This window comes from Dermacentor variabilis, chromosome 6 (genome assembly GCF_050947875.1).
Source record: "Dermacentor variabilis isolate Ectoservices chromosome 6, ASM5094787v1, whole genome shotgun sequence".
Classification (NCBI taxonomy): Eukaryota; Metazoa; Arthropoda; class Arachnida; order Ixodida; family Ixodidae; genus Dermacentor; species Dermacentor variabilis.
This window is the reverse complement of record NC_134573.1, coordinates 178259969-178269616: the sequence shown is the minus strand read 5'-3', so window position 1 is coordinate 178269616 and position 9648 is coordinate 178259969.

Here is a 9648-nt window from a genome sequence, read left to right as displayed (position 1 = left end):
ATACAGCACGATTCATTACAGAATAAAAACAGAAAACAGGAACTGCAGCTTCGCCTGAATGGCAAAGCACTGATAGTGATAGCAAAGTATTAGACAACAACACAAAGTAAGGCTTGTAGTGTTATATCAGCTGTATAAATTGCGGTGAACATTCGCTTACTACTTAATTAACAAGTATGGTGTAAAGCGTGCGCAGTCAAACATGAACATATCTCACTTGATGAAAGCGAACACTCGCTGTCCTAATGCTGGCATTTTGAAGGGAGGAAACAGAAGGGAGCGAACGCTGCGCACTGCCTCTCGCTGAGCCGTGCTCCCTCAAGGGCAGCAGAAGACGATGCCAACCTTTTCCTACTTCATAAAGAACCATTTCTCGCTCTCTTCAATGCGTCTCTGAAACTTGGGATTACGCGACCTCCAAAACTAGGCGAAAATTTATCTGGAGTGTGCCTATAAGTGCCTTTGGAAAAAAAAAAAACAAAGCTAGATTGGGGGGAGCAGTAATTTAAGGGTGTACGTTGTACCCACGTAATACTCCTCTCTGGGAGTATCTTCAAACAGAAACAACATTACCAATATTCAGCCAGTAATAGACTGCAGTGAGACCATACAATCTAACGTCCACTTTTTTTTTAAAGCATTTACTGGAGCAAACAGCTGCCTTCAACTCTCACAAGCAGGCCGACAGGATCAGCACCACTAGACCAGGTGGCACTGGTGCACTATGTCAGCTAACACGTCACCGCTGTGGTGCCCGAGATGTCGCAGGCCTTTTGAGAATTTGGGACCGCTATCGACTGGGAAAGCCTACAAAATGTTGAATTTTGTTCTGAAATGTAATGCGCTCCACTTTTTTCTTTATCAGTACAAACATAAAGTACTATTCCAGCTGTTGCCACAATTTGCAATCTTGGAGGGATATCTGGATCAATATAGCAACACAACATATTTCCACCACTGAACAGAGGAGTGTACTGAGGAGTGTTCTGCAGTAGGATTCCTCTTTTGCATTTCCTTAAGAACACTTACTGCCATCTAGCAGCACCGCCATGAAGCCTGCATGTGACCTCCTAAATAAATGTTGTGCTGGTGCATGCGAACGCTGAGAAATGCATCATGCGGCAAGCGGGCTCCTCTCTCACGCTTCTCTCGACAAACTGGGCCATCTAGTGGTACTTCCGAGTAGTCCATGCGTAATCACCGAGACGGGAAGTGTGCAGCGGTGCCTGCGAATGCTGAGAATTGCTTGCTTGCCGCACACTCAGTGGCACATACTCAGTGACCAAGGTTGGCGACAGGTTCATAGAAGAGCAGCACGTACCCAGTGCATTCACGACACAACTCGCTAAACCACTGGCGTGAAAGACACTCACTGAAAAGACGCACCCACCCAGTGCATTTCTGGCACAGCCTGCTAAAGCCTCGAGTTGCTGCCATTGAGGAACTCTTGTAATGGTGGTTCGATTCTGCTCAGCGTCAAGAAATTTAAGGGATCTGGATTTGTGACCCAAGTTGGCATCAAAGAGGTTAATTGAAGACCTGCACAGACTGAGGGGCGCATACCCAGTGCTCCAAGTAGGTCTGACATTTGGTTTCAAACCCCTGTTCCCTCAGCGCAGCATCCTGATGCACTACCCATTCAACCCAGTGACCCAGGTAAGTGGAAAGACTGTCACATGCAAACATAAATACAGTAAATAGAAAGACAGGAGTATAGATAGATATTTGGCCCCTGAAAGTGCCTGAAGTACCATAAGAATACCAACACATTAAAATTTCCTTTGTGAGGACATTAACCTCGTACTAAGCCTACAAGCGAAAGGGCAAATTTCAAGGTTAAATTCAAGTATTATATCTGTGTCACTTAAAGTGCTGCCATGGATCTGAACCTGTGCGTGTATGCACACATGCAGAACTTAATGGTCCTCGTTCTCGTGGCCTGAAATAGGTGCGCATGGGTTGTGCAGAGCTGCCATCCGTACTCTCTCAATTCTAGTGTGCTGCTCAGCAGCAAGCACAAGGCAGCTCTGTTTACCACGATAAACAACAAGAATGCACTGGCAGAGCACGACAGGTGTTGCTCGTAAGCGAGCATGCTCTGTTCGACAGGAAGGCCTCGGGGGTCACTCGTCCCAGCTGCCTGTTCTGTTCCTAGTTAAAAACTGAGCCCTCAGAAATTGCCTCGTAGAAGCTGGCAGTAAGTGAGGCCCCAGCACTAATTATTTATATAGATGTTTTATCCTCAGAGACATAGCCAGAGGTCCAAATGCACCCCTGAAACACTTTACCAGTTCATCCCACCAACCTGCCATCTCTTATTTCAGAAATGCAATGGAATAAAACAGATTTGGACAGAAAACACAAGAGAAGTACAGACGCATATGTTCGAAGTTGTAGAAATATCAGACATTTCTCACACATAAAAAGATTATACCTAAGCAACTATGAAAGTTAGAAAAACATGAGTTACCTTCAACCACCCCTAAATCCACAACAAAGAAAGTTAGAACAACTTGTTCACATTTATTTCTGGCCATGGAGAGTACATTCATACAAAAAGAAAAAAGGCAAATGTAGTTCAAGTCAAATATTGAATTAATCAATTAATTAGCAATTGTTTCCATGAACTATCCACAACTGAAAATTTGCTCCAGTGTATCAACAACGCCACTATGGGCTTTGTGTTAAGTTATCCATGTTTAAATCAGAAACTTCATGTATGAAAAATATTATGTTGTGCTTTGTGGCGTAATGACTCTAGCTAAAATTCTAATAGAAGTTTGTATTAGTCTGATGCAGTTTCGTATTAGTCGTATAAGTTTTGTATTAGGCCAATAGAATTTTCTATTAGCTGTACTGATTGACCTATAAGACCAATAGGCACTATGTATTACATGTATTAGTCTTATACAAACAGCGTTGTATGTCTGCTAGTTTCTTTATTAGACTAGTTTGTCCTATTGACTCTATACAGATTGTTGCTGGCCTGTTATGGAACATGCATTGTTGAATTCCGTTGCCCTTGTTTGCTGCTTGCTTAATGCAAGGGTGAAAGTTTATGAAAAATTAGACTTTATTGGGGACAATTTGCAGAGAGATGTCTCTAATTATTCGCTGAATCATTAAGAATGCTGCTGTACATAACGTGCAGCACATTGCATTCGCGCATTTGTATTATTTTCATCGCACCAAGCTAGTGAAATGCGCGCCTACATTGTCTTCCCAATTGTGCTTCACTGGCGACGTCTCATAACTAGGCCTCTGTTCAGCCGCATCGAGATGAATCAATGAGGAAACAGCTAGTGTTTACAGCACAGCAAATACTTCGCCACGAAAAAAAAAAAGCATAACAAACAACCAGCCGTAATCTGAAAGGCAGCGTCACGGTGCCTGGTGAGTTTACGAACGATGGTGCAATCGCAGCAACTATATTTGTTTGCCAAGTTTCGTTAGTCCAGTACCTTCTGTTGGGAAGTGCAGATAAAATCATGTTAAACTTGTAACCTAAATTGATAACTTAATACCGCATATAAAAGGCCGTACAATTTATTGACATCAAAGATCAGTATCGTAGAGAAGGGAACACGGCGGACGGGAAGATTGTAAAACTGCGAATGTAGTCAGCCGTAGTTGCGCACAGCACGTGTGCATTGGCGGCTGCCATGTTGCAGTGTCTTGCAGCCATGTCAACGAGAGGCATGCGTGATTTTTAGTGAATGAACTATGTGTTTTTAAGGAACCCGAGGTGTTGGCGCCTGTGCAATCTTATTTGTGGAGTAGTATATTTGGGTAGTTTCATCTATGGATGTTGTGTGACTTCAAAACAATGGAAGGCAACTGTTTTTACCCCTGTGCTTCGCGGCTTAGTGGATGTATCAGCGTGCATCAATGTGATGCGTTTCCCCGGCGCCAATTCTACCATTTGGAGGTAATTATTCTACTTATTTATGCTTCTATAGTACAGTATAAAGTTGTTTCTTTTTATCCCAACGATGGATGTACTTCAGTACAGTGTCATTGGGCCGATTGTTATGCGCATAGCAGCAATGACATGCTTGTTTCCGACAATGATGTACAAGATTTCTGTCTAGAGTTGTTCCTTATCTGCCTACAGTTTTGATGTAACACACAGAACATCTTATGTTCACTTTATGTGCTGTCTAATTGTTCTGTCGTGTCAGGTCATGTCATTTTTCATTATGATAAACATGTCGAGCTAAGCATATCACACTTTATCCTAAAATTAGTTTGAAAATTGCGGGGCCATATTATTCCAATTTAGAAGCAAATATTTCCAGCTTAAACATTTCGTGGTAGAACTAGCACCCCTGCTTATAAATGTTTCTATGTGTGTGTATGTTCCTGCCCAGTTTTTAACCTCCTCCTCAAATGGAAGTTCGCTGGTCGAAGTGGTGGAGTAAAAGATCTAGCAATAAAGATTGCTGACCTGATGAAGATCTCGAAAGAGGAATCTGTAAAAATACATGATGTGCTAATAAATGCTTCTAGCAATTATGCATGTTTTTCATTCTGTATCTGGTGCATTGCAACCTTTTCTTTCACACCAACAGACCTATTAGACTAATACACTAATAGACCTATTAGACTAATATGTCAATAGACCTATTAGACCAATACACCGATAGACCTATCAGACTTATAGAGCAATACACTAATAAATTTATTAGACTAATACACTAATCTTATAGGCTATTAGCTTTTGTATTAGAATTTTTGCTAGGGAATACTAATGTTTGCCTAGAAATATTGGAGCTAGTGTCATCAACATACTGTGACATCATAACGTAACAAAATTTGCTGACATCGTACAGAAATAAGGCTAGGTACGATGATGTTAAAGGGGCCCTGAAACACTTCTTGAACATAGTAAGAAAACGTAGCCCATCTGTGGAAGAGATTTGTAGAAACAAGTACTTTAGTAAATTATTTGGAGGATTCTGATGATTGCCAGTATGTTTTTATGGTTTAGAGAGCATTTAAAATTTTCCTTAAAAACAACAACAAAAGAGACAAATTGAAGATGTTATGTCAGTTCTTAAGATATTTCTGCAAGAAGCCTTTGTTCAGCAGTGGACTTATTTGGGTGATCATATTCGATCTATCTACGGGATGTTTACTCAGTGCTTACTTTCCCTTTTTTCCTTTTTCTATTGCCCTTTCCCCCACCCCCAGTGTAGGGTAGCAAACCGGGTGCTCTTCTGGTTGACCTCCCTGCCTTTCCTGTTCTTGCTTTCTCTCTCTCGAAAACTATGCCATGCTCAGCATTCATTCCAAGTGGACATGCCTTGCGGACTCGCTGGCTACAATTTGTATATTGCAACATGTGTTGCAAATTAATTAATAAACATGCTAATTAGTGTACTTTACAAATTAGTTCATTATCTTTTGATTTATTATGCAAGTAGTGTCCATCTATATGAGTAATCCAGCTTAAGGACTAGAATTCTGCTCTCTGCCACAGCCAATTTTTTAAAGTTCTGTATAGTCTAGCAAAAAAAAAAAAAAAAAAAATCCCTTATAGATATACAGCTGCTGTTCTTGATGAGCTTATTACATTCTGCTGTATTAGTCATACAGTCCTCCATCCAGCTCTTGGTGCTGAAATCCTCTTTGACATTGCCTTGCCACCTCTTTTAATGCCATCTAGTACCACCAGAGTCAATTATCACTGCCCTTTTGCTGATATAGCTCTCGTCCTCCTTTATTACGTGGGCAAACCAACTGACATCTTCGCCCTTGAACCTCTGCTGCAATGCCTACAACTCTGACCTGGCATTCATAGCTTCTTCCAAATCCTGTCTAAAGACTGGTGAATATTCCACATATTGAGACATTACATTTGAGTGCCATTGAAAGGCTGTTGTGGTATAGACCCTTTTTGAGGAGGAGCTTGCTCTAGAGGAATGAGATGGCGCTTTTGGCATCATGCCCATATTGCCTCAGTGAAAGCGCATGAATGCGAAACCATTAACGTTTCTGCCTTGCCATTGAGCAATCAGCTGTCCGAAAATGCGATTGCGTGTTGCTAATGCACTATGCTCCATTCATGCTGCAAAATGCGGAACGGTACATGGAAGACGTCTGCAGTAGTTGGCTGCAAAAATAATGACTGGCATATTAAGGAAAGGAATGAATCTATGTGACCAAGTCTACAGACCGCTGTAGCATAATGACTGCCTGTATTGCCAGCCCTTCACGATGCACAGCTTTTCTCAACGGTAAAAACATTCGCCAGTGTTGCATCGCTAATCTCCAAACAAAGAACTTCAACCCGGATCGTTGGCAGGAGTGAGTACCGCTTGTTACACAGTGTCAAAGGAAGTAGCACCGCTTCCTGGTGTAGCAAGTTTCTCGCATGTTATCTACACACGTACACTCCAACTCAAATGCAATCTTATGCCCACTCTATCGCCAACGCATCAAGAATAAGTGAATGGGTGCAAACTCGAATAAATGTGCTGAAGCATCGGTGACAGTGATCACACCGACAACACTCAAATGTTCAAAGCTGAACGTTTGTGACGGCTTACAAAATAAGCAAGCGACTAAAAATAATATGTTTTACTACAAGCTATTGCAAAGTCAGAACATCTACGCGCAAAGCCTTGTGCGAAGCAAGAACAAATCTATCGCAACTAAGCAGACCTGTGAGCGACTAGGCAGAAAATAAACAATCATGTAGTAAACGCACCGAGGAACTTCGCAAATACAGAGTCAGAAACATGACAAGTGGCTGCTTCAAAGTGTTTTCCAAATAAAGAACAAAGAGTAAAAAGACTGATCCTGATTTATTTCATAAGCAGAAAGTTTGGACAGCTTGGAATATATTTCTAGCACCGCTTTTAGTACAAGCACCATATATGCTGTCCGCACTGTTTGGACAAGGTGTAATGAGCTCTGAAAGCGCTTACATGTCCTCTGAAGCTGTGGCCAAAGCATCTTCTCATTCACCCAGCCACTGTCTGTGATGTTCGCCGAAAAAGAGGTTTGCCGAGTTGCACCAGAGGCAGCTGGGCAAAGCAATGGTCTCCTCACCACGTGATCAAACATGGTAGCACCCACAGGATCCCCGTGAAAAGGGCCTATACGAGGCCTCTCAGAAAAAAAGTTTTAAGACCAACAGCTAATCCTAGCACAATACGCACCTTGTGCCATCTAGTGGCAGGTTTTTCAGTCATTGAGCTTAAAAGTGCTTAAAAAAGTTACATTCTGGGATTTTACGTACTAACACCACAACATGATTATAAGGTACACCGTAGTGGGGGATTCCAGATTAATTTTGACTATTAGAGGTTTGTTAACATGCACGTAAATCGAGGTACACAAGCATACTTACATTTCACCTCCATTGGAATGTGGCCACCGAGACTGGGATTGAGCTCGCAACCTCAAGCTCAGCAGTGCAATGCCATAGGCACTGTGCTACTGTGGCGTTTGTTGAGCTACGAATGCTGGACTGAGCACATGTGAAAAGTATTTGATGGATTTAAAGAAAAAATGACAATCAAGGGCTTTAGAAAGATTAGTGAAAAAGTAGGAAAACTAGTTGTTTACATAGAACCAGTGTAAGAAAACTCAATTGTAGGCCGCTAGGACCTTAGCACCTTTAATGGCAACACGAACATATTCTCAGTTGTGCGAGCAAAAACTGATGCCCTGAGTTGCTTAATTAATTAATTTATTATACAAACATACATTCACTCTTTATAGCATTACAGTAGAGAAGAGACATGACAATACCAGAACAATGGAAATCAATATTAAAAAGACATGCACCCTGACAGACATAGAACAGGCGGCATACTATTGTGTACAACAAAAGAGATAAAAATATATACACAATGAGCTAAAGAAAAGAAAATGAACACGATATGCACAGTCAGAACAAGTACATGTTTTAATAAGACGTCTAACAATTTAATGTAAAAGGTTAACTTTGATGTTTGGGGGCTGGTGCCCTCAGTCCATTCATTCCACTTATGGATTGTCCGAGGCAAAAAATTTAAATTAATTAATCCTCATTTTCATTGATCCTATTTTCAGACTGTCTTCCTGCCCACATGATATGTGCTATGGAAGCTCCATGAAAACCACTGAGCAAAATAAGTCTTCACTTTTGTTGGATATATGAAGGATCCTTTGTTTTTATGTTCTATATTTTTTTTTTTAATTCGGGGAGTAAAATTTGGGTGTTCTGTTTTAAAAAAATATGGGGGGAGAAATGAGTTTTTAGTCCTCTGGCAAGCCAAAAAGTATGGTATTTTTGTGGTAACCTCTACCAATGATTAACACAGGCAATGGTCTTTTTGGGCACAAACACTCCATTTAAGCAAGCAAAATCACTCAGGAACATTTAATAAAGAAGAAAGCTGCTCGCAAATCATGTGACAAACTCATATATGCAATGCCTCGTTGGCATGCAGAAATTACGAAATGTTTTTTGGAGAGACCACGTAAAGAATAACAACAAATAGAGACGTGTTTGGTGATCCGTTCTTTAGCTTATCGATTACACTTTTTTAACAAATAAAGAAAAGTACTAATAGCAATGCACACAGGTGTTCTTTGCAGGAGGTGTGATGCTTTTCCTTATCTTACAAGCCCACGTTGACATAGATATCATAATTATACATTTGGGGATTTCTGTGTCCATCCTAGATCTGTTGGACATTTCCTGCTTGTCTGTGATCGTCCTGTTTTACCAGTTCCCATCATATGTTGTTGCAACAATATTAATGGAATTCTAACTAACCAAATCTGCCACATTTCTTTAACATAACATAGCGTAGTTGGGTAAACATCCTCTCAACGTCACAGCTAGTGGCCTCCATGCGGAGGAATGTCAGCGCAACGTTTGCTTTCTAGTGCACTAACACCATTTACATGCACCTGATGGGGAAGGGGTAGTAGCGTGAGAAATGCGGTGCAATACACCATTGTCGCATTCGTGTAAACACATCTACTAAAGGCACAACAATGTTTCATTCGCTCAAGGCCAGCAGGCATTTACATAGATTACATATATGCTGGTTTTTGTTTAAGCGGTAAGAAAAAGAAGAGACATATACCATGTTCATATATCCATAATATTATTAATACAGCATATCTTGACCACACAAAGTGGTTGGGATCTTGTAACACCTGCACTCATTATTAGCCTTGACGAAAGGGCAAACTTCCCAATTTTAATCAAACTGATTCAGGGTGAAAAAAATGGGAATCATGAAGTTTTACCCGAAAACGAAGGACTCTAGATATGTGCAATGCTTATAATAGCCAGCAGCAGCCCTATCTTGAATTTAGCTCTAAGAAAAACGAGTAAATCTGAACAGAGTATTTTCTTGAAAAAACGAGGGCCGTAACTAAGACACTAATTTTCAGTTATGCATGTAAAGGGCAGTTAACTTACGACACCAAATTGGCGAAAAGGTGTCAGCTTGTGACAAAAATTAAAAAAAGAAATAGTCATTTAGCAGCTACAACAAAATATTAGCCTCCAAAATATATGCTGCCTTGCAAAGCAATATGTAAATAGGAAAACAAGTCTTGCACTCTCACTGTTGCACCTGACTTATTTATGCAATTTTTAGGTTTACAACATACAAGAAAAGTTCAAGTGAACAGGGA